The following is a 25,192-nucleotide window of genomic DNA, read 5'->3' as shown; positions in this document are numbered from 1 at the left end:
TTTACTTGGCCGTACATCCGTGTGGAAGTGGAAGGCCGGGCTAACATTTCAGCATATTCTCTCCACCATTTTGTGCGTGTGCATGTGTGAGTCAGTGTGCTAGTTTGTGCTGGGCTGGTTGGTTCCTGAACCAGCTGGAGTTGGCCGGTGCCGCCCATTGGTCAGTGAGTTGGAGGGCCTGGTCCAGTCAGAGGCGATTGGATAGAAATATTGTTTTTTCTTTGCAGGCATGCTGATGAAAGCTTGATTGATATGGTGTCAGGCGCTCCGTGATGGATTAAATTGCGTGCGCAGACGGTTGTGGCCCCGGCCAGTCATGGCTGTTGCTGCCTCTCTTCCTGCAGCCGCCACCGCCGGGGCTGCTGCTGCTGCTGCTGCTGCAGCTTTAGGAAAATGTGATTTTGGCAGCTCAGAAGCACACGGCGGGCCCTTTCTCTCCGCTGCCTGACTTCCATTTAGTTTGAGAGTGCACAAGTGATTCTTTATTGGATGAAATCTGCGCCGGATTGGATAAAGTGTTAGAGCGCTGAGCCATCTATCACTATCACCGCCTCGGCTCCGGTTTCCTTTTAAAAGAAAAGAATGAAAGCAGGAAAAAAAGAGGAAGAAAAACAGACAGCCATAGGATGTTGGAGATTTGAAAATTAACTGTGGCAAGAAAAAGAAAAAAATATCTATCCTCCAACCACTAAGCCTGTTTTCTCAGTCAGAGGATACCGAGCTCCCCCCCCCCCCCCCCCCCCCCCCGTAAAGAAAGATGGCTCCCTGTCTCACAAGTCTCTCCGGCTCTCCTGTGTCTCTCCTCTCAAAATGTCCGCTGACCAGCCCCGCCCGCACCTGTTCACACCAGCGCGCGCCATACGTCCAGTTTGTTTAACATGCCGACACGCTGATCTCTGCTCATACCACCACATCTTTACAGAGTAGTACTAGTGCAGCTATGGATTATTTTTTATTTTCCACAAGGAGAATTCACCATGCCATGACGTGACTGGACTTATTTCATGTCTGTTGCAGCTACTGTATTTAAAATACAACTACAGCAACATCAAATGCTTGACCCACATCTGCGTTTGATCATCAGATTTTTAAGCGAAAGAAGAAATAAAGAGACGGATCATTTGCATCATTAGATTTGACAAGACTGTAGCTTACTTCCCCCCTGTACATCACTGTAGTCTATACAGGTCTCATTCACTGAAGGCACCTGTTGACCTTACACAGGGAAATTGAGGGCTCTGCAGTTAGGAACTTTGCATAATGCAAGCTTACAACAGAAATGGATTTCTTATGATGGACCATGCCAGTTGCTGATGGAGATCTATGTGCTCCTCGTATATATCGTATTTACCCGTGGTGACGTGGTCATTACGACAGGACTGCTCTTGGTCGGAAAGAGCAACAAACATGGACGCCAGAAGTCAGGGTTGTTTTGTCGTGGCTGGTATTTTCTTACCAAAAGCCAGTAGTGGGTCATTATAGGATAGCTACATATGTGCAACTACTAAAATAAATGATAGCTAGTATGAACAGAATAACATTATGTAACTTTTTACAGTCAATTGGTGACTCCATACTTTCCGCCATTGTTGTAGTTCCGAATCCTCACGCAGCGTCAAAATGTCAAAAATTCCCACTCGTCAATACGACATTGAAGGGCAGTTCATGTGCTCGCAACTCCTAAACACCGTAAGTACGATATATATCCGAGGAGCACATAAACGCAAGATAACCTGCAGGCCGCTTATCAGCCAAGTCAGCCTGCAGCCATCTTTCCTCTCCCACAGTGGGTAAACAGCAGGGTGACAAAGCCCCCTGAGTGCACCACAACCACCAGCGATCACTCCAGTCATCCCAAACTAACGGAGTTCTCAGTCCGGCCTGGTCCCAACCCAGCGCAGCCTATAGCTTTCCACTTTCCCTGTCAACTAAAGTAGTCAATTAGCCAGCCTTGTTTGTTTGCTCACGTCCGACCATCTCTCATCCATCCATTTTTAAACACTATCTGTCCCTCTGTCTGCCCATAAGTGCTATGCCCTATAGAGCAAATGGGCATGAATTTAGCTCAGGGCAATGCAGATACTCAGGGCTTGGGATAGAAGATAGAGTAGGGTGGGGGTGGGGGTGGGGGTGGGGGTGGGGGGTTCTGGGACTGAAAGGGCGGTGAAAATGTTGAAACTCCTATGTGTTTCATAGTCTTACATAATTCACTTTGGAACGTATCTCAGATGATGTAAATCTGTTCAGAGGCACCCTCTTTTCCAAGCCTTTACGCTTAATTGTGTCTGTGGCTGGAGTGTCCTGAGGCAGTTTGGACCCCAGCCTCCTCCTCCCCCCCATCCTTAATAAATCATTATGGAGCAGAGCAGCACTTACCAGGCTGGACAGAGACCGCTAATGAGTGCCGAGACCATGACCCGACCCGGGCCGGGCCCCCAGAAATATTTTATTAACAGCACATTTAAACACACAGCGCTCAGGATGTATGACCACATTGGCCAGCCCCGTGAATCAGATCTGCATCATAAATAGCAGGTCCAGCACCACTGACTGTCTTTTGACATACACTCAATATTTTAGCTGCCCACAGTGATTCCAGCTCACTCAGTCCCAATAGTTTGACTGGTCCACGGGCCGGTGCTGAGTGCCCTCTGTGGGGTGCTTGGGTCATTGCCATGCTTCCTATGGGGCTTTATGACCTTTGCTCTGGCTATGATGGTCCTTCAGAGGAGAAGTCAGACTCCAGGCCTCTCTGCTGAGGAGGCTTCTCTGCTTCTTTAGGCTGCATCACATGCTGTCTGTATGCAGCTCAAAGGCCTCATGAATGTCTCAACCACGGCTGAGCAACTTGGGGCCCGCGGGCCAAGTTTGGCCTGACCCCATTTGTTTTGCCCCGCCATGGATTTGACCAAAAACTAACAAATACAAATAAAACAGTCTGCTGCCGATATGACGCTTTTTCTGTTTTTCAGATGCAATTTATTTTTAGAGTGCTACATTCTAAAGCTATATTGTGTTATACCATATAGAAGACCTAAGGAATCGATTGGTGCCAACCCTGTCAACCTAGCTTGTCGGCAGGGGGCTAAATAACGCTCCAAATTTAGGCTAGATTTTGGAGAGGGAAAAACTGGCATGACTATTTCATTTTTTCTTCTTCATTTCCCCCAAATTTTCTCCCCAATTGTACTTAGCCAATTCACCCTGCTGCCCCGGTTGCTGCCCCACCCCCTCTGGGCCGATCTGGGGAGAGCCGTAGACACACACATGCTTCCTCCGATACATGTGCCCAGCCGCTTCTCTTCACCCGACAGCGGGGAGGTTCACCAGCAGTACCTACGCTATTCCCACCAGTTTCCTCCAGCCCTGACCTGGCATGGCCATTTTCAAAGGGGTCCCTTGACCTCACACCTCAAGGTATCTGAATGAGAATGGGTTCTATGGGTAGGGTTAGGGTTAGGGTAGGGTTAGGGTAGGGTTAGGGTTAGGGTTAGGGTTAGGGCTACATGCACTTTCTGTGCTTTCTGTCAGAAAGGTGTCTTTCCCTTGAAATATGTTTATGCTTTTTTTCTTTTCTTTTTTTACAATCAACTCTAAATCGAACAAAATTACCGCTAAACAGATAAAACAGTCGTGTTGTGAGTCGTGTTTATTTTGAAAAATTATTGTAGATTTAGAATGTAAGTTGTCTATAAAATATAATACATTTTAATGTATCATTGTATAATCATTGTATTTCACATTAAAATCAACATTTATTTGTGTCCCCCACGGCCCTCCGTACAGATTAATTTTTTTACCCTTCATATAGGAAAGAATTGGGGCACCTCTAGTCTAAACCTTGATCACAATACTATTTGAGTATTTTTGGCAAAGTATGCAAGGTTTTCTTTTTATTTTCTTTGTCTTTTTTTTTTACATTGTTTGCTGCATTATGCTGAATGAATCCTTGACATAAAGCCTCACTCGACAGTGCATTTATGGGAGGGGAGAAAAGGACAAACAACCAAACAAGACAAACATAAACGAGTTATACTGTAAGTACAGAAGTATCTGATGTACATTTGCATTCACATGTATTCATATGGTCATTCACACACAAGTAGGCCCTTTTCACATTGTCAGACAAACCAATTAAACAAAAACAACTAAATTCTGTGATTGAAGGTGTACTAAGTTGTGCAATCAGATGCTTTGTTTGGTTTTGAAATGAAAAGCTGCAGATTTCTGCCGTTAGATTAGACATCACAGATTTGAATAGGTGTGTAATATAAAGAACTTGTTTAGAAAAGCTGTTGATAATCTTGTTATTTATGACAACTTTGCCACACAAAAGAAACAAGTTTGTCATTCATTTCATTGTCTTGAGTCAATGCATTATTGTACTTAAAAAAATCTTTCTGCTGTACTGTTAAAAAAATTAATGCAAAGGAGAAAGAGAGAAAGAGATCCTACCACAGATCCTATCACAGCTTAAAGTCCAGTCTTCTTTGATACAGGCAGACTGTCATTAGTGTTGCTCAGGCTCTCAGCCATGAATCCACTATTCTAAAACACCTGACCTGGGATAATGGCCAGTACATTGTTAATGCAACATTTTTTTAATAAGTTGGAAAATTGCTTCGACCGCTGAACAAAGGCAGAACGAGCACAGGCTCACTGACAGTAATAATAAAAGGTAAGAAAGTCTTTCTCCTACATTCCTTTTAAGTTTCCAACATCTAAGACTGAAGCAAAGTAAGAAAAGAAATCATTACGCGGTTGTTTCATCGGACTCTTTCTTCCCCGGCACAGAAACACTGGGCTGATTAAAGATGACTAAAATCTAAAAACCCACCGAGCTACTTCTTCTCCTTCCTCCTCTTCAACTTTTAATGGAAGATCGGCCCCGAGCTCGTTTACTCAGGAACAGAGGGATATAAATGTTTTAAAATTTTTACCCAAAAAAAGAAAAAGAACTGGAAGAAAATGGAGTGGACGGAGGAAAGGATGGGAAATATGAGGGAGAGATTTTAATCTTAATAATTGATAAAGCAGTCCCTCGATCCCCTTTTTTTTCTCCCCGCTGACTGGTGTTTGATGAAGATACTGCTGGGCACCAGCTAGGTAAATGTTGTGCCGTGTAGATAGGCCTCAGATAAGGCCCATATGAGACACTAACCTGGGGGAGTGGGAAACAGCATTACCAGGCAGAACATAGGGGAGAAGAGCAGAGCAGGACTGGAGCAGAAACAAGGTTAGAATGGCAAGAAAGGCCCTGGGGAAACCAGGCGAGACATCAGCTCCCGTTCAACACTGATTGTACAGCTCGGGTCGCAGGGCTAGTGGTGGTGGGGAGGGACTGCAGGACATGAATACTCTGTTTGTTGAAGTGAGTGTGGCTGTGTGCATGCAGTGCATATTCAAAACAACGCTTTCAATAAATAAAAAGGGCTATGCTGCAAGGACATTGTGTTTCTGAAATAGAGAAACAGGGGCTTGTTGTAAGTCACAGGAATATTATGGTCATTATTCTGCTGATCTGTAGTTTCCCATGTGGAAGCATCTCTCATTCTTTCAAACAGCACGTCTTCCCACACCGGAGAGGTCTTGAATATCAAATACTTATTGCAGAATGCATGTTCAAACCTATATAAGAAATGTTTTGCTGCATTTCATGTGCAAAGTTCATCTTTTTCCTGAAATCACATGCAAATTAATGGTGGTTTTCAAAATAATACTAATAAAAAAAAGGAGTAACAGCCAGGATGAGTGTAGCGAGAGAAAGAGATGAGAGGTGTGTGAGCTGCTCTGAGATACAGCTCTCTGATCTTCTTGTTGTAAGTATAGGCCCAGCGTGCTCTGCTGCAGCACAGCCAGTCAGGCCCACAGCCCCCAGGGTTCAAGCCCCGCTCAAAGTGCCTCTCTCTCCTCTCCTCTCCTCTCTGAGCGTAACCGCCAGGCCATGGCTCCTTTCCACCCCAGTGATCACACTCCCCGACCAGCGCCTGCATGTTGACACTGTGTTTGAGGAAGCGTTCTGTGATAATGTCTCACTATTGATCGGCTATCTGTGGTGATAGCTGTTGGGAAAGAGACCTGAATTCAATCTGGAATGATTTTTAATGGTGGCTACTGGATAGGTAGCCGAGGCAGCCATCTACCATTTGTTTTGATGGAGAGTGGGGAGGGGAGAGGAGAGGGGGGGGGGGTCTAGGGTTCACCAAAGGTGAGGGGCCCTCCTCCCCATCTGTAGTCCTGGAGTCAAGTTCAGCCAGAGGGTCTATGGGGGGACTGGAGGTCTGGACGCCATGTCCATCTGGATCAATCTGCATACAGAGGCCAGCTGACTGAGACGCCCTGTCCTGCTTAGTGACAGAGGAGACGACTGTAGGGGACTGTCCTGCTTAGTGACAGAGGAGATGGCTGTAGGGGGACTGTCCTGCTTAGTGACAGAGGAGATGGCTGTAGGGGGACTGTCCTGCTTAGTGACAGAGGAGACGGCTGTAGGGGGACTGTCCTGCTTAGTGACAGAGGAGACGGCTGTAGGGGACTGTCCTGCTTAGTGACAGAGGAGATGGCTGTAGGGGGACTGTCCTGCTTAGTGACAGAGGAGATGGCTGTAGGGGGACTGTCCTGCTTAGTGACAGAGGAGATGGCTGTAGGGGGACTGTCTTGCTTAGTGACAGAGGAGATGGCTGTAGGGGACTGTCCTGCTTAGTGACAGAGGAGACGACTGTAGGGGGACTGTCCTGCTTAGTGACAGAGGAGATGGCTGTAGGGGACTGTCCTGCTTAGTGACAGAGGAGATGGCTGTAGGGGGACTGTCCTGCTTAGTGACAGAGGAGACGGCTGTAGGGGGACTGTCCTGCTTAGTGACAGAGGAGACGGCTGTAGGGGACTGTCCTGCTTAGTGACAGAGGAGATGGCTGTAGGGGGACTGTCCTGCTTAGTGACAGAGGAGATGGCTGTAGGGGGACTGTCCTGCTTAGTGACAGAGGAGATGGCTGTAGGGGGACTGTCCTGCTTAGTGACAGAGGAGATGGCTGTAGGGGGACTGTCCTGCTTAGTGACAGAGGAGATGACTGTAGGGGACTGTCCTGCTTAGTGACAGAGGAGACGACTGTAGGGGACTGTCCTGCTTAGTGACAGAGGAGACGACTGTAGGGAACGCTTAATTTGGGAATTGTGTTATTTCTAAGCAGCAAAGAGTTAAACTGATAGCCTTTTCTATTTGGTTGATGCAATGCAAATTGAGTTTCAACATCAGCATCATATCTGCCTGGTTCAAGTTTATTTGAACTTTATGTGATGCAAGAATGCAATCAATGACACTTTTATTCAAACAAAACAAAACATGCTAAAATAAGGTGATGTTAAACCTTTAACTAGGCCACTTAAATACTCTCATTAAAAAAAAGTATCAACGTTTGAGTAGCACATTTGGATGTAAATGTCAATTCGGCAATTTACCACTTTGTGTGGATAGTGGCAATTGCTACTGTTAGCCAATAAGTGTGTTGCGTGTGTTAGTGTGTGTCTGTCTGTGTGTGTGTGCAGTGCACGTGTGTGTGTGTGTGCGTGTGCACACACACACGTGTGTGCAGTGCACGTGTGTGTAAGGCATTCATGAGATGAGTGTGAGCCTGGTCCTCCCTGAAGGTGCAGAGGCCAGGCTCATATGCATCTCTTTTATTGTCTATTGTGTGTAATCACGGCCCTCTCACTTCTCCCTGCCAGACTTTTGACCCTGTTTTATTTCGCTGTCCATTTTCAGCTGCCCCACAACCTAGCAGGCATTAGCTAGCCTAGCCAGCAGATGTGCAGGGGCCAGCGACTGAATGCTAATGAGCGCTCTGAAACACCAAATCATTTTCATAGTCTGTAAAACAGATTGAAATAAAGTGTGCGCCATATAAAGTCACGGTGGATTCCACTTTTGCAGAAATGACGTGTGAATTTACAAAAAAAATATTAAACGTGAAAATAAAAAATGCTTTTCTTTTCAGTCAAAACTCCTAATTGTCTTAGTCATATGCCGTAGGTCACGTGTGTGTGTGTGTGTGTGTGTGTGTGTGTGTGTGTGCGTGCGTGCGTGCGTGTGTGTGTGTGCGTGCGTGCGTACGAGTGTCTGCGCGCATATTTTTTTGTGCGTGCATGCATGTGTGTGCTATGGGTGCTCCTGCATCTGGGTATTTGTGTCCCTATAGGCTAGACAAAGCAGGTCCCCCCATGTCACTGCAGAGGCCTGAGAGTGTGTGTGTGTGTGTGATCAATCTCACGTGGACCAGTCATGGTGTCAGAGTAGCAGTGGATTTGACTCTCTCTCTCTCCCCCTCTCTCCCTCCGTCTCTCTCTCTCTCTCTCTCTCCTCATCTCCCATTTCTCTCCCTCTGTCCTCTTGCTTCTCTCCATCCATCCTCTCCTCTGGCTGTGGGACAGTAGGAGTGTCGGGTCAGAAGCCGGCCTGGAGCGCCCATCCTTCTGGAGGATAATTAATGCACGCCAAAGGCTGGAAGGCTGATGCTGCCACTGGATTGCTGCAGACAGGTACAGTACCTCTGCCTGCCTGCTCTGTGTAGCTCTGTGCACTGCTCTGTGCCCTGCTCTGTGCAGCTCTGTGCACTCTGCTCTGTGTCAACTGAGCTCTGCTGATTGACTGATCTGCTGACCGCCACTCACTCATGCTCTCACTTTTTCACACGCTCTCTCTCTCTCTCTCTCTCTCCTCCTCTCTCTTGCTCTCTCTGCCCCTCTCTCTCTCTGTCTCTCTCTCACACACACACACACACACACACACATTGTACACACCACAACACTCACATGCACGCACACACACACACACACACACACACACACACACACACACACACACACACACACACACACACACACACACACACATTGCTAAGTAACTTTAATAGCGTTTGCTGGAGAGAGAAGAGTTGTGTTTTCTTCTTGATGTACATTGTGTGGGTTTACAGGTTTACAGGTAGAGTTATAGAGATGTGTTTTCTGCTCTGAGGTGGCAAATGTCAGCTTTTTGAAGTTGAAGTGGGTTGTCTTTCCTGCTCCGGGCTGTGCTAGGTGCTTCTGCACCTCTGATCGACTTTTCTCAAAGTTTAGCTTCTCTCTTTGCTGTGATTTGGCGGATTTGATGTGTTATTTTTGTGTATTTGATGTGTTATTCCTCGCTGAGATAAAACCAAAATATGTGGAAGACTCTGATGATTCTGAAGCCGTTAAATCTGTTTGACTGTTTTACAACACTTTCACTTTTTCCCCTCAAGTGTTTACTGAAATGTTTTGCACCTGTGAACTGTGTTGCAGTTTTTTGTAAACAGCTATTCATCAAAATATGATATAAATAGCAACATTTATATTTGCTTAAAGATTGTTGGTAAATTGTCTTTTATTGAAATGTACAACAATTTCTGGTGCCTATATTTCATGCTATACTGTCATTTATTTGTTGACTTTTATATCAGTGATACATAGTGATTCATGCATTCATCATTCATTGATAATATCAATGAATGATGAATGCATGAATCACTATGTACAATTATTTTGAATTGTATATGGTGTCTGTTACAATGTTATTGTAACAGACACCATATACAATTCAAAAGAATTGTTGGTTGTGAACATTTGTTTGGGCTATATAATAATATTTACAAAGATTTAACTTTGATTGATTTAGTTAAAAAAAAAACAAGCGTAAGTTTCACAAGTTGCTTCAACATGTCTTGTGTTCAGTTGAGTTTTTCTTTGCCAGCTATAGTTTGAATTGACAATCTGGATCAACTTTCAGAGTCCTGCATCCAGGCATGCCGGCACTTCACAGGTTTGAGGAAAGAGGAAAAGGTGTTTCCTGTAAATGTCACTCTTATTTTTAGATGGGGGAGATATGTTTCAAAAGGGTCAGTACAAGAATGTGTGAGGAACTGCCCTGGGAGCTGGAGAGGGGGTTAATTGGGAGAGAGAGCAGGAAGGTTTGGGATTCGGAAATCCTAACCTTTTTTTGCTGCTTTTCACGAACCAGCAGTCAAATGTGTTTAGCCCATCATGGTTTTATGGTGTTGCATTGTAATATAACTTTAAATACATTAGAATTCCATTTACGGGATGAGGGCGGGTGACTTGTTTTAAACTTAATTTACACGTACATATCCACCAGTCCAAGAGGTTAATGGCGAACAAATTAACCCCTGCAGCATTATCTTACAAATAGCCTGCAGCATATGATAACCTATAATCAATATCACCAATTATGTGTCAGACAGAGGCTAGTGGCCGTGACCTGTCTCTCATGAAGAGACTTTCTGCGGAAACTGGATCTCTTCCACTATGCAGATGTTGTAGTATCTCTCCCCTTCTGATGTCATTACAGACACCTGGGACCACCTATCATCCTCTCACCACATCTCTCTCTCTCTCTCTATCTGCTGCTGCTGCTTCATATCCATCATCTTCATCACCATCATCATCTTCTTCTTCGTCTTCTTTCTTCCATAGTTCTCTAAATCAGTCTTGGTCTGTCTTTAATGTTAAACGATGACTTTGTCTTTGCACGTTGATAAGAAGTTTGTCCCTTCTACATTTAATTTATTCGCCTAAAATAGTGTAGTGGTTTCACTTCAATCTTTTGTTCTTCTTCTTCTTTTGATCTCACACTGCACTTGCTGGATGTGTACTACTGACAATCAAAGCCCAGCATGCACCTCACTGAACAGATAACATTTGTTTTTCTTTTCGCCCCAAATTGGAAAATATTACTTGAAATATCTATTTAATGCTAAGAAGTAAATATTGTTGTTATTATTAACTTGTGTTTATACTTGTTGCTTGTAGTGACTAGCCTCTATACATTTGCATTATATAACTGAAACAATGTTACATCCCATAATATGCATATATGTAGCCTATATCACTTCATAAATTATTTCACAGAGAGGAAAGTCATCAAAACCCTTTCCAGGGTATGTTCATCTTGTCCAGTTGACATATGTATTTTGACAGGACATTCAGCATGGCATAGTGCAGCTCGAATGTGTTAAAACGGAGCTTCCTCTTAAAATACATGTGACTGATGCTCTTATTCATCAGGGCAAAAAGTTTCCTGGAAATCACGACAACTTCTTAAACGTGTGTTGTTGGGGTTGTATTTTTCCTGTAGGCCTGCAGCAACCATCTTACATTGAGAAAGCAACAGTGTTGCATATACCATCTGCATTGATTAGGCAACAAAAACACACAAACAACAAAGAATATATACAGATAACTTTTGTTGTTGTTGCATAATACCCAGTTTTCAAATTATCAATTTAAACTCAAAATAATATACTGTGGTAATTATAAGCCCTTCTGCTTTTATCGATGTATCACTTTGGCAAAAGTTGGACCAATGTTGAGATGTAAATTGAGTCGAACTTTAGACCTAAATTGCAACGTGTGTTAATCATTAGGCATGCTGTAATGTTGTAATCATTAAAAAATAAAACATAAATATTAAAGAAAAGATCATATGTGATTGAAGTGTCTGAGACTTGAATAAATGAAATTTTGGTTAATTGGGTATATCTCGCAATTAGCTCCAACAGCCTCCGATGTACATGCCTCTTTCCCGCAGTCAGAGACTAAACAAATCAGGTTTTAATATATAGCAAGTCAAATAAGTCAAATTTCAATTCAGCCATTTGGGTATATCATCAATTTATAAAATGTGTGTGTGTGTAAACAGTGTGAGATTGAAGGGCAAAGTTCTCATTTCAGCATCAGTGGTGCGTGCTAAAATTTCGCAGGGAGACATTCAATTCATATTTTTAAACTCGCTAATGATCACTCAGTTTAAACTAGCAATCATCAAATGGTCTTGATGGCTGCTTAATCCGGACAAATACTTATTAGATTAATAGTTTGGCTACAACTTGCATTGCAACATAATAATAATAATAATAGGCTAATAATATCACTAATTATTAATCATATGCTAATTGATAATTAATAGACAAGTGGTGCATAATAAATAGGTTATGTGTGAGTGGCGGACAGCAGCACCGGTCCTGCTGGTCAGAGACCTTGAACTTCACCGTGCATGCGTGGGGTGCAGCAGGGCAGCTGAGTGCCATATGCCTCAGCGTGACTGTGTCATGAGGCCGGCCAGCGCCCGGTGACTGATGGTCACCGCGTCTTGAGGAGGATGAATAACTAGACTGGCCCTGGAATATTTTTTCATTTCATTTAGGCTTAGCCTATATTTTGTTTTTGTTTTTTAATGATAACGTGACCAGTGAATCACATGATATGCTGGCATTTAGCATGCACCAGCTATTTATTTTAGGATTTAGGAGCTAAAGCAGTGATGGAGAGGTATAGTGTGTGTGTGTGTGTGTGTGTGTGTGTGTGTGTGTGTGTGTGTGTGTGTGTGTGTGTGTGTGTGTGTGTGTGTGTGTGTGTGTGTGTGTGTGTGTGTGTGTGTGTGTGTGTATGTATGTATGTATGTATGTATATACAGTATATATATATATATATATATATATATATATATATATATATATATATATATATATATATATATATATATATATGAACTGACATAAGGAAATCGGGCACCAATATACACAAAATGCAATTATATTTAAGAAATGCGTTAATATGATTTTCCCCTGTCCAACTGAATGAGAGCAGTATTTGCTTTACTGATACTCAGCTGTTGGGGCCTGCATGCATGCCTTAAAAGTAGGACATATCTCCTATACAAATAAAAAGTGCGTTAACTGATTTGAGGTGGTTTCTGCTCTGCCTCCCCATGCATAAAAGTCCCTGACACGTTCTGTCCAGCCCCGCTGCACATTTCAGCCCATGCATCTTTGCCCTTCAGGATGGCACACAGACATGGCTAATAGCTTACTGTAACCAATATAAATAGAAACATGCAGGCAATTAATTATTTCTTTTGCTCTTTTCGAAATGTCATCGTGGTGGCTGCTTGCTGGAAGCTTTCATCGTCCTTTTTTTTCAAACACGGACTATTTTGTTTCACAAATGTTAATTGATTAATGATCAAACATTCTTGTGAGTAGATACATTTACATCCTGCATTGATGTTTCAGGTTTCTATTTTTGTTGCACATCAATTTTGGCTATGTAAGACTACAGGCCCTATCCTCTGTACGATATGTCAATTCTTGCAGTAATGATGTCATGTTTGAAACCGTTTTGGTCTTTGCGTGAAGGTAGCCCTGTGACTTTTGATCATGAAATGTGTATGAATAAACGGTATTATTTCTGTATTAGACTATAGGTTGAAGGATAAATAAATTATCTTTACATTTGAAACCGAAAGCAACCGCAGATAAAACGTGCATGTCTGTCCAAGTGTTTGCCAATTCAATGTCAACAAAACAATAGTCAAATTCACTTCAAATTCACTTCAGCGTTTGCCTTTTCCGCGACTTTGATGGAATGGGGGGGATCCCATGTTCCTTTTTAGGGTAAAGATGGTTTGGCAAAGCCCTATAAGGCAATACCTTAGAATAAACCAGTCAGGCAGGCAGGCTGCACGATGCTGTCTTTGAAAATAGCCTCTGTTTTCCTGAGCAGACAGGGTGCTGGGCCTATCATAATAATGGATTCGCGTAAAGAAACGCAGGCTATGGGTTTCCATTTTGTTTGGCAATAATAGGCCTATATTTTATTTGTCTTGCTGTAAGATAAATAAACAATATGGCTTTCTTTAAAATATTCAAATGAAATTGCTCATCAATTTGAACTCTTAGGCAGATTAACAGAAAGTTTAACGTTTTGCTCGCAAGGTTTGGCCTATATAATTGTTGGATTCATGCTAACAAGTGTCCTATTAGAATAATGAATATTAAATAGACAGAATAAACATGTCAGATTCAATTGGATCATTCGCCAAATTCCTCAACAGTTGGCCCGCGAGGCAATTAATACAAGCTATTACCCAGCGATAAAGCCTAATTAGCCCCGATTAGTTCAAAGAAGGGGGGGGTAATTGAAAAATCCTTTAGAGGAGGTTGTGTATTGTAGACACACAGGGTCCTTAGCAGCTCTCAGTGGTAAATACTATTCACATTCAAATGAGAGTGACTAACTTTGGCACAGAAACAAGCACACGTCCGCCTCCCGGCCTCCCATTAAAGCGACCCGCTGCCTTTTGTTAACCTGACACGTGTTAGTGGAACGTATTTGGTTAATTTTGTAGTTGGCATGCTGCCGACAGCTTGCGACTAAATCCCCAACACACAACACCAACCATGGCGATGATAAAAACGAGACGTTTAAACGGCAGATTTTTTACTAATATGACCATTTCATTAAAAAAAAAAAAAGTGTAGCCTACATGCAGCGCAAACGCACGCACGCACGCACGCACGCATGCACGGGCAATCAAAAGCACAATGCAAGAATAATGGAAGCATGCGCAGTGGGGGAAGTGAGTCTTATGAATAGACTTTAAATGCATTTAGCGACATAAGGCTACAGTAGCAGAGCCGGGCCTTGCACCTGTCCTGCCCCCCCCCCCCCCCCCCCCCCCTCGCTGAGACTGGAACCCCCTCCTCGTGCTGTCCGCATCTCTGCAGGCCATGACTGGCCATGCGTGTCATCCACACACACACACACACACACACACACACACACACACACACACACACACACACACACACACACACACACACACACACACACACACACGGGACGCCTTTCCTGCGGCATCATGTCTGTTTTTGTGCATTACAGTGAATATGTGACCTAAATAAGCATTTTATTGTCTGCTCTGCCATTCAGACTTCTCATATGGACCATCTGTAATTTTGCCCGTTTTGTTGTATTTTCCCCCGTACGCTGTACTGTAGCCTACTTTGATGAGTGTAATATTAACATGATAAGGAGATGTCAATGAAGAGCTCTGTATACCTGACTGAGCAGAGGCTCTGTGATACTGTCTGGGACTAATGTAATATTAATGCATGCAGGGCTTGTTTCTTATCACGAAGATCTCTCCAAAATTGTCCTCCACAGGGACCCACTTAGAGTGAAACACACATCATACAAATGATCACTCTTTTTTAGCCTATATCTGATCACTCCTCTTTGTAAGTGAAACGATTTTGAAAAGCCTAGTTCATTATTTTAGCTTTTTTTTATATATATATATAAATGTAAGCATATTTTCTATAGTTGGATTCACAAGATTTAGCAAAATAAAAAATAGCCCAATAAAATGAAATAACAATAATAATAATAATAATTATTATTATTATTATTATTATTATTATTATTATTATTATTATTATTATTATTATTATTATTATTCCAGATTTTTCATCTAACTTGATGGATTTTTGGCCTGCATGTAATCCAAGAACTAGTAAAAGCATGCTAAGCCATGCAATTACCATGAGCCCTAATGCCAAATTAATTGATCACCAAAGCAACTGAAACACATTTAAAATTAAGAGAATTTTTTTTATGAAAGGTTTTGCTATGGCTTTGAAAATTATGAAAAATAAGTGTTAATTACAGAAAACTACTGTATAAGAACGGTCTGAATATCACATAAAAAAAAACAAAAAAAACAGGAATTATCCCTGAACATGGCCTGAATGTTAACTTGAATTTTCAATGAAAAGCGTATTCCATCAGGGGCAATTGAGACGTATTCAAATGAACAACGTTGTCAGTTGGAGGTATTGATTGTGGGATTGTAAAGGTGTAAGTAAAATGGAGTGCTGATGTGTTGGCTCTGGGCTGTGCCCTGTGAACAGAGGGGACGGCAGGATAATGAGGCATAATGCTGCCTGAGACAGGGCCTCCTGCAGAATAAATCCCAAATTATACCCCAAAACCAAGCGCTCTCCCGGGGGCCACAAGGTCAAGTCCATGACCCCTGACCCCGGAGAGAGTCTGTGTCTGGAGACGAGGCTGAACATGGCTGCTATGCGCAGAGAGCCTGGGACCTGCTTGTTGTCTGTCTGTGGCTCTCTGTCCTGGGCCTGATTTTAGCCTAACACTCATCTATTATTTAGCAGACTTATTAAAAGTTATTTCAGAGCCGTCAGGTCCTGCCACATGACCTGAGAGAGACGGCCTCCTGAGTGGCCAGGCAGACTTGAAAATCCAAATGGACACAGTGGAACTGCTAAAACACACACACACACACACACACACACACACACACACACACACACACACACACACACATGCTCAAAACAAACAGAAAACACTGCCTGCATTATTCAGGGGTGCTGCATTCACTATAGGAGAAATAAGAGCTTTTCAATATTTCACAAGCACAATCTCAAATATAGATGAATGTTTAATTAAAGCCAACCTCTGTAAGATAAGACAAAATAAAGGCACAAAAACAGGAAGTAATGTTAGTGAGGCACTCAACTAAAAAAATGGTGTGATAGACGAATAAAAACAGTTACCATAAAAAGATTATGTAAACAAGTATCATACATTTTTATATGAGCTATGGAAAACAGGCACGATTCAAATGTGATTAACAATAATGTGCAATATTGTTATATAATATTATATATAATATTTTGTATTTATAACATAATATTTAAGGTTGTCAAATATGTCTGTTTATGTAAAACAATCTGTATCTTCTAGTATTTATGTGTAGCCTATGTTTAAAACAATAGGAGAAAATCTGTTGTGAATCAGAATAATAATACAAAAAATAATAATAAATAGTTTTGTTTTTTAATCCCATTGATTTTCATTTCAGAACCCACAGAAAATGCAGCACTCAATTCAAACATATTGGCTTATCAGGATGAGTCTGCTTTAACCTATGTCTTGACACACCTCTCGCCATGGTCTGTGCGTATAGTTTAGAATATGCATATCTTTGTTGAAGAAGCGTGACATAACCTTTCCCCCCCTAATGTGATGTGTGCACACGCACTTCCCAGCTGTGTCCGGAGAGGGCGGGGCCATGGGGGGGAGGGTGCGTGTGTGTGTGTGTGTGTATGGGGGGGGGGGGGGGGAGCTGGCCGAGGCAGAAAGGTCAGGGGAGGCAGGAGACAGGCGGGCTGGGCCCACTGCTAAGGCTTTGAACCTAACAGATGGTGAAGGGTAGGTGACGTCCCCTCGCCTGGCCCTTCCCCAGTAATTGAGGATAATTTGAGCAGCAAAGAGAGCAGGCCTGTCCACTGTCAGGCCCCGAGAAGAGAGGCGAGGTTAATATGAAAATGATTTTGCATTATGGCCGGGCTTTGTGAGGCTGGCCGCGGTCCTAATCCTGGCCTGAGGCGGTGGGAACGCAGAGTGTCGCCCTGGGTCCAGGCGCCACGCCACGCACATGAATACATCTCCCACCCCATGGCCCATCATGTGCCCCCCATTAACCAGCACTCTGCCAGCACCCATTACACACTGGCACTCAGCAGCAGGCAGGCTTTGGAGTGAACCCACATCGCCTCCTTTACCCTGTAAGAACAATAGAGGTGCAGAACAGGCATGTGATATCAATGGGGATTTTTCACCTCTCCCTACAAGCTGACTACATTATACTGTACCTCTTTGCAACTAAACCCGGGGTCTCTATCACGTTTTTGGGGTTGTTCATATTTAATTTAATTTCATTTCATTATATCGTTATAAAATTAATTAACATGCAAAAGATTTCCTGCCATTTTTGCAACACTAGGCATCTCACGCGCTACGCACGCTCGATGACTAGGCTCGGCCACTGCGCGGCCTCGCCCGTAGCTCGGCTGCTGCATAGCCTCACCTGCCCTATAGTGTTGCTCACTAAATTTTATTGCATCAGTGATGTCACAATGCCTCCTTGTGGGTGTGTGTGTGCCCCATTATTATATCACGGATGACATCTTCAGTGTGTGTGTGTGTGTGTGTGTGTGTGTGCGCCCCCCTATGACATCACTCATCAGTCTTGTCACAATGCCTCCTTGTGTGTGTGTGTGTGTGACATCACTAACCAGTCTTGTCACAATGTCACAGTGTTTGTGCGCGCGCCCTTATGACATCACTTTTGACATCATCACTGATTGCCCGTAGCTCGGCTGCTGCGTGGCCTCACCTGCCCTATAGTGTTGCTCACTAAATGTTTTGCATCAGTGATGTCACAATGCCTCATTGTGTGTTTGTGTGCCCCATTAAATCACTGATGACATCATCTGTGTGTGTGTGTGCCCCCTATGACATCACTGATCAGTCTTGTCACAATGCCTCCGTGTGTGTGTGTGTGTGTGTGTGTGTGTGATTCCACTGATGATGTCACTAACATATGACGTCACTGTTGAGGGTTAGTGATTTCACTATGATGTCATATTGATGATAATGACACCTGACATGATGTCACTGTTGATGGTTCGTGATTTCACTTGTGATGTCATACTGTAATGTGATGTCATGTTCGAGGGCTATACTCTGCCAGCTTCAGGCTGCCTTATCCTAAACTCAGTTTAAGGTCTACTTCTGCAACAGCCTTCAGTCTTGTTCTTGCCCACAGGCTTCTCTGTTGCTGGTTCCGGGTTACCGAGTGTCCAGTGTTTCAAGCTTGTTAAGTGTCTGTCTGCCCATGGACCCACTAGTCTCCCTCTGGGCTGACTATGAGATCATGATCAGGGACTTCAGAGCCAGTCTGGACTGCAGGCCTCTAACCACTGACGATCTGATAGAGGAGCATAGGATATGTGTATGTGTGCGGACACGCCCCCTCAATAAAAAGGAGTTGTGGACGAAGGATCTAGTCTAGATGTGATCACCGTCCCCAGTAAGGATTTGGTAATGGTGCATGAACCCAAGCAGAAAGTCGACCTGACCCGCTACCTGGAGAACCAAAGCTTCTGGTTTGACTATGCCTTTGATGGTACTTACACCAATGAAATGGTCTACAGATTCACTGCTCGGCCGCTGGTCGAAAACATTTTTGAGGGGGGAATGGCAACCTTTGCATATGGACAAACGAAGTGGAAAAACATACTATGGGAGGGTATTTTTCAGCCAGAGACGTTTTTCTCATACTACTGTTAGATGATGTCACCACCGATGATGTCACCAATGATGTCATCAGTGATGATGTCAACAGTGATGATGTCATAATCCAATATCATCCATATCGGTATCGGGTGCCGATACTGACGACATTCACCGATCGGAAATTGCCGATCCATGTGCCATGTGGTGCCGCTGGCTCGCGCTCAGCCCAGACACAACAATTCCATTCCACAGTTTGCAGCACACTAGCTTACAACAGGCTGCTGTAACTCGACAACATGTCCATGGATTGGAGATATTTACTCTTGAAACCCCAAAAAGCAAGACAGCAACTTGTAATGACACGAAGGCTAAAGTGATTAACTAAGAAGTTGTCCGTGTTGCCGTGTTATTATCGCTGCGGCTCTCTCTCCTTCTCTGATGTTGCATCAGATGATAGCATTAGCGTTACGAGTTAATCATACATAGCGACACAGTCAGGGTTTGTCAATCAAGGCCGAAGTCGCAGATCCAGCATACCAAGATAGGTTTGACGGAGCCATGGAGGTCAAGGAGGATTTTAAGGTTTTGGTTAACCAGGCAACTCTGCAGGAGCTCTTGGCAAAGGTAAAAGCTCTGATGGAGCACAATGAGAAGCTCGCTGCGGAGGTGAAAGACCCGAAGCAGAAGAGAGACGAAGACCAGATAAACAGCCAGATTGGCCTTGCTAGCCCAAGCAATAGCTAGGTCATTAAGCGCTGCTCCTGCTGCCACTACCCCTGAACCCCACAATCCCTGGCTGCAGAAGTTTGTCAGCCAGTTTCATAGCTTGGCAGTAGAGTGTGGTTGGAATGAAAGCGCCCTGGGATTGGGTAGGAAATAGCTCTCCGGGGAGAATTACTTTCCTTGGATGATGCAATAAATTTGGCCATCAAGATAGCGGACCAAATCTCTCTGTGGCGAGTCGATGTTCCATCTGCATTTCCATCTCCCGCTATCTTGCCTGGAGCTTCTCAGTCGTTTCCAGATTCGAGGCCCGTACCCCAGAGCAGAGGCAGAGCCGTTTAAACACCCGGAGCCGCGTGCACCAGCTGGGCGTAAAAAAGTAGGTCTTAACTGTTACGCTGGTCTTAGCTACGCCCGACGTTGTGATTTGAATTTACACCGAGTTCACCAAGCCTGACTTACCATGGTCGTAGCTGCGCCCGGTCTTTAGGCTGCGGACGTGCGCGTCCACGTGAATACGTGCTTGTTGCCAAGCAACACACTTCTCTCAGACGAGCTCGAGACAGCTGACAGACAGCTCCACTCAGCTCAGACTTATAGAGTTGTATTCAAAGCATAGAAACGTTCTCACAGCTCAATTTAACAGCGCCAACACAAACAAACAGAATCACTGCAATCAGTAATGAATGTGATGGCGGACTGCGCACTGCGGGCTGTTGACGAAGTCAGGAAGAAATGGGAAGATCTTCCGACGCATCAGCTTTTAAAAACCCGCCGACGAGCGGAGGTCCTGCGCCCAAAACGTCCATTTAGGCTACAGCACATATCGATCGATATTTTTGGAGAAGATTCCCCCGCATCACAGGACTGAACGGCACTGACAGCACAGAGCTGTCAGTCCCGACAGCGCAGATCAAGATGAGACAGCTGCCAGTCAGTATGGGTACGCATTGGGTGTAACTTTTACGCCTGCTCCATACCAGACGTAAAAGTTACACCCAGGCGCAGCGCATACAGGGCTTAAGACTACATGGTGCACTAGTCATAAAATGAAGTTAGTCGTAACTTTGAGTTCTACGTCGGACGTAGCGTTACACCTAGGCGTACGCCCAGCTGGTGCACTCGGCTCCCGGAGTTGCCTGTACTGTGGCCAAACTGGCCATTACCTCTCCTCCACCGCTCGCCGGCCCGTAACGCCTTGCCTTCAGCATACTGCCCAACCTGTTGGCTTCCAGCCTCCACTCCAGCTCGGGCTTGTGTTCCCCCCCCCAAGTCCAAGCCCAGACCTCAGTAGCAGTCTGTTCGCAGGCCCAAGTGTCAGCAGCCAATTCCAGTTCTTGACCCATACGTGGGTCCCCGTCTGGTGCTGGGAGGTCCCCGTAGTGTCGCCAGCCTTCTGCCAAGACTGCCACCTACCAAGAAAGAGCCCAGGTTCCATCAGCAGCCTAGCTCTGAGCAGCTTGGCTATCAACAATCTCCTTTGGCTCCGCCTTTAGGAACTGCAGCACCTACTGAGGCTCTGCCTTCTGAGTCTGCAGCATCCACTGAGGCTCTGCCTTCTGAGTCTGCAGCATCCACTGAGGCTCTGCCTTCTGAGTGCAGCAGCCCCTGTGGTTGTCCGTCAGTCTGGCAAGTCTCGCCAGGCATCCAGAAACTTGCCTCTGTTGTCATTTACAACTAAACTGGGCATGTCAACCTGAAGAGCCTATAGTCAAACTGGTCATGTTAACCTGAAGAGCCTATAGTCAAACTGGGCATGTTAACCTGAAGAGTCTTCATCTATAGTCAGACTGGGCATGTTAACCTGAAGAGCCTATAGTCAGACTGGGCATGTCAACCTGAAGAGCCTATAGTCAGACTGGGCATGTCAACCTGAAGAGCCTATAGTCAAACTGGGCATGTCATCCTGAAGAGCCTATAGTCAAACTGGGCATGTCAACCTGAAGAGCCTATAGTCAAACTGGGCATGTTAACCTGAAGAGTCTTTAGACTGGGCATGTTAACCTGAAGAGCCTATAGTCAAACTGGGCATGTCAACCTGAAGAGCCTATAGTCAGACTGGGCATGTCAACCTGAAGAGCCTATAGTCAAACTGGGCATGTTAACCTGAAGAGCCTATAGTCAAACTGGGCATGTTAACCTGAAGAGCCTATAGTCAAACTGGGCATGTTAACCTGAAGAGCCTATAGTCAAACTGGGCATGTTAACCTGAAGAGCCTATAGTCAGACTGGGCATGTTAACCTGAAGAGCCTATAGTCAGACTGGGCATGTTAACCTGAAGAGCCTATAGTCAAACTGGGCATGTTAACCTGAAGAGCCTATAGTCAGACTGGGCATGTTAACCTGAATAGTCTTTAGACTGGGCATGTTAACCTGAAGAGCCTATAGTCAAACTGGGCATGTTAACCTGAAGAGCCTATAGTCAGACTGGGCATGTTAACCTGAATAGTCTTTAGACTGGGCATGTTAACCTGAAGAGCCTATAGTCAGACTGGGCATGTTAACCTGAAGAGCCTATAGTCAGACTGGGCATGTTAACCTGAAGAGTCTTCATCTATAGTCAGACTGGGCATGTTAACCTGAAGAGTCTTTAGACTGGGCATGTTAACCTGAAGAGTCTTCATCTATAGTCAGACTGGACATGTTAACCTGAAGAGTCTTTAGACTGGGCATGTTAACCTGAAGAGCCTATAATCAGACTGGGCATGTTAACCTGAAGAGTCTTCATCTATAGTCAGACTGGGCATGTTAACCTGAAGAGCCTTCAGACTGGGCATGTTAAGTTAACCTGAAGAGCCTTCAAGGGAGTTTCAAACTGGGCATGTTAACCTGAAGAGTCTTTAGACTGGGCATGTTAACCTGAAGAGCCTATAGTCAGACTGGGCATGTTAACCTGAAGAGCCTATAGTCAGACTGGGCATGTTAATCTGAAGAGTCTTCATCTATAGTCAGACTGGGCATGTTAACCTGAAGAGCCTATAGTCAAACTGGGCATGTCAACCTGAAGAGCCTATAGTCAGACTGGGCATGTCAACCTGAAGAGCCTATAGTCAAACTGGGCATGTTAACCTGAAGAGCCTATAGTCAAACTGGGCATGTTAACCTGAAGAGCCTATAGTCAAACTGGGCATGTTAACCTGAAGAGCCTATAGTCAAACTGGGCATGTTAACCTGAAGAGCCTATAGTCAGACTGGGCATGTTAACCTGAAGAGCCTATAGTCAGACTGGGCATGTTAACCTGAAGAGCCTATAGTCAAACTGGGCATGTTAACCTGAAGAGCCTATAGTCAGACTGGGCATGTTAACCTGAATAGTCTTTAGACTGGGCATGTTAACCTGAAGAGCCTATAGTCAAACTGGGCATGTTAACCTGAAGAGCCTATAGTCAGACTGGGCATGTTAACCTGAATAGTCTTTAGACTGGGCATGTTAACCTGAAGAAACTATAGTCAGACCGGGCATGTTAACCTGAAGAGCCTATAGTCAGACTGGGCATGTTAACCTGAAGAGTCTTCATCTATAGTCAGACTGGGCATGTTAACCTGAAGAGTCTTTAGACTGGGCATGTTAACCTGAAGAGTCTTCATCTATAGTCAGACTGGACATGTTAACCTGAAGAGTCTTTAGACTGGGCATGTTAACCTGAAGAGCCTATAATCAGACTGGGCATGTTAACCTGAAGAGTCTTCATCTATAGTCAGACTGGGCATGTTAACCTGAAGAGCCTTCAGACTGGGCATGTTAAGTTAACCTGAAGAGCCTTCAAGGGAGTTTCAAACTGGGCATGTTAACCTGAAGAGTCTTTAGACTGGGCATGTTAACCTGAAGAGCCTATAGTCAGACTGGGCATGTTAACCTGAAGAGCCTATAGTCAGACTGGGCATGTTAATCTGAAGAGTCTTCATCTATAGTCAGACTGGGCATGTTAACCTGAAGAGCCTATAGTCAGACTGGGCATGTTAACCTGAAGAGTCTTCGTCTATAGTCAAACTGGGCATGTTAACCTGAAGAGTATTCGTCTATAGTCAGACTGGGCATGTTAACCTGAAGAGTCTTCGTCTATAAAACTGGTCATGTTAACCTGAAGAGCCTATAGTCAGACTGGGCATGTTAACCTGAAGAGTCTTCGTCTATAGTGAGACTGGGCATGTTAACCTGAAGAGCCTATAGTCAGACTGGGCATGTTAACCTGAAGAGCCTAGTCTATAGTCAGACTGGGCATGTTAACCTGAAGAGCCTAGTCTATAGTCAGACTGGGCATGTTAACCTGAAGAGTCTTCGTCTATAGTCAGACTGGGCATGTTAACCTGAAGAGTCTTTGTCTATAGTCAGACTGGGCATGTTAACCTGAAGAGTCTTCGTCTATAGTCAAGACTGGGCATGTTAACCTGAAGAGCCTATAGTCAAACTGGGCATGTTAACCTGAAGAGTCTTTGTCTATAGTCAAACTGGGCATGTTAACCTGAAGAGTCTTCGTCTATAGTCAAACTGGGCATGTTAACCTGAAGAGTCTTCGTCTATAGTCAAACTGGTCATGTTAACCTGAAGAGTCTTCGTCTATAGTCAAACTGGGCATGTTCCTGAAGAGCCTTCGAGGGAGTTTCTGGGAAAATGGAGGTGCCCCAGGGAGCCTCTCATAAGCTCAAGGGCAACACAATAGACAGAGATGTAGTTTAAAATGTGAGCTGGGCTTTCTCATAAGTCAGTATAGTCTATAGTCTTGTGACAGGTTCCTGATCTGCTCTAATATTACGGTCAAAAGTGTCATCATACCATGGCAGTGTTAGTTGGATTGAACGGTTGATTAACTAGCAGCTTTCAAGGTGATTTGGTCTTTGAATGTGCAGCACATATAAATAATTCACTTAAAGGATATACAGTATATTCCTGTATTTTTACAGGTATAATTAATTGAGATTTGCATTTTTTTTTAAATACAGCTGTCTATATATATGAACATCTATCACACAGAGGACACATTATACGGGATAGTTACAGTACAAGGACAAACATCGTAACAGTGACTAAAGTAGAATAAAAATAAATTAATTAATTTGCAATTTTTCTAAGAGCTCAATCAGTGGTCTTCCATGTCCAAGGAGAATGTATTTTTTATCAACATGTATATTTTCACATCACAAATGCATACACTGTATCAAACTTTACTACATGCAATGTAATATCAAAATACTTTTCCCAACAAGTACGCTTTTTTCAGTATAATCCTATGTGTCTTTTTCTTCTGTCCAGCTGAAGAACTAGATTAGTTGACTGTTAACTTCTAATTTTATTTTAAATGTGTGATAATTTGTTTACCTGTCATCAAACACTATTGTAAATTTACACCTCTCATTGCTGTTTGTGTGAGTGCAGGTGTGTGTGTGTGTGTGTGTGTGTGTGTGTGTGTGTGTGTGTGTGTGTGTGTGTGTGTGTGTGTGTGTGGCACTGGCGCCGGAACAAGGGGGACATGGGGACATTTTGTCCCCCTTAAAATTTGGTCC

Source organism: Poromitra crassiceps (assembly GCF_964638095.1).
Source record: "Poromitra crassiceps genome assembly, chromosome: 14".
Lineage (NCBI taxonomy): Eukaryota > Metazoa > Chordata > Actinopteri > Beryciformes > Melamphaidae > Poromitra > Poromitra crassiceps.
This window is presented reverse-complemented; position numbering follows the sequence as displayed.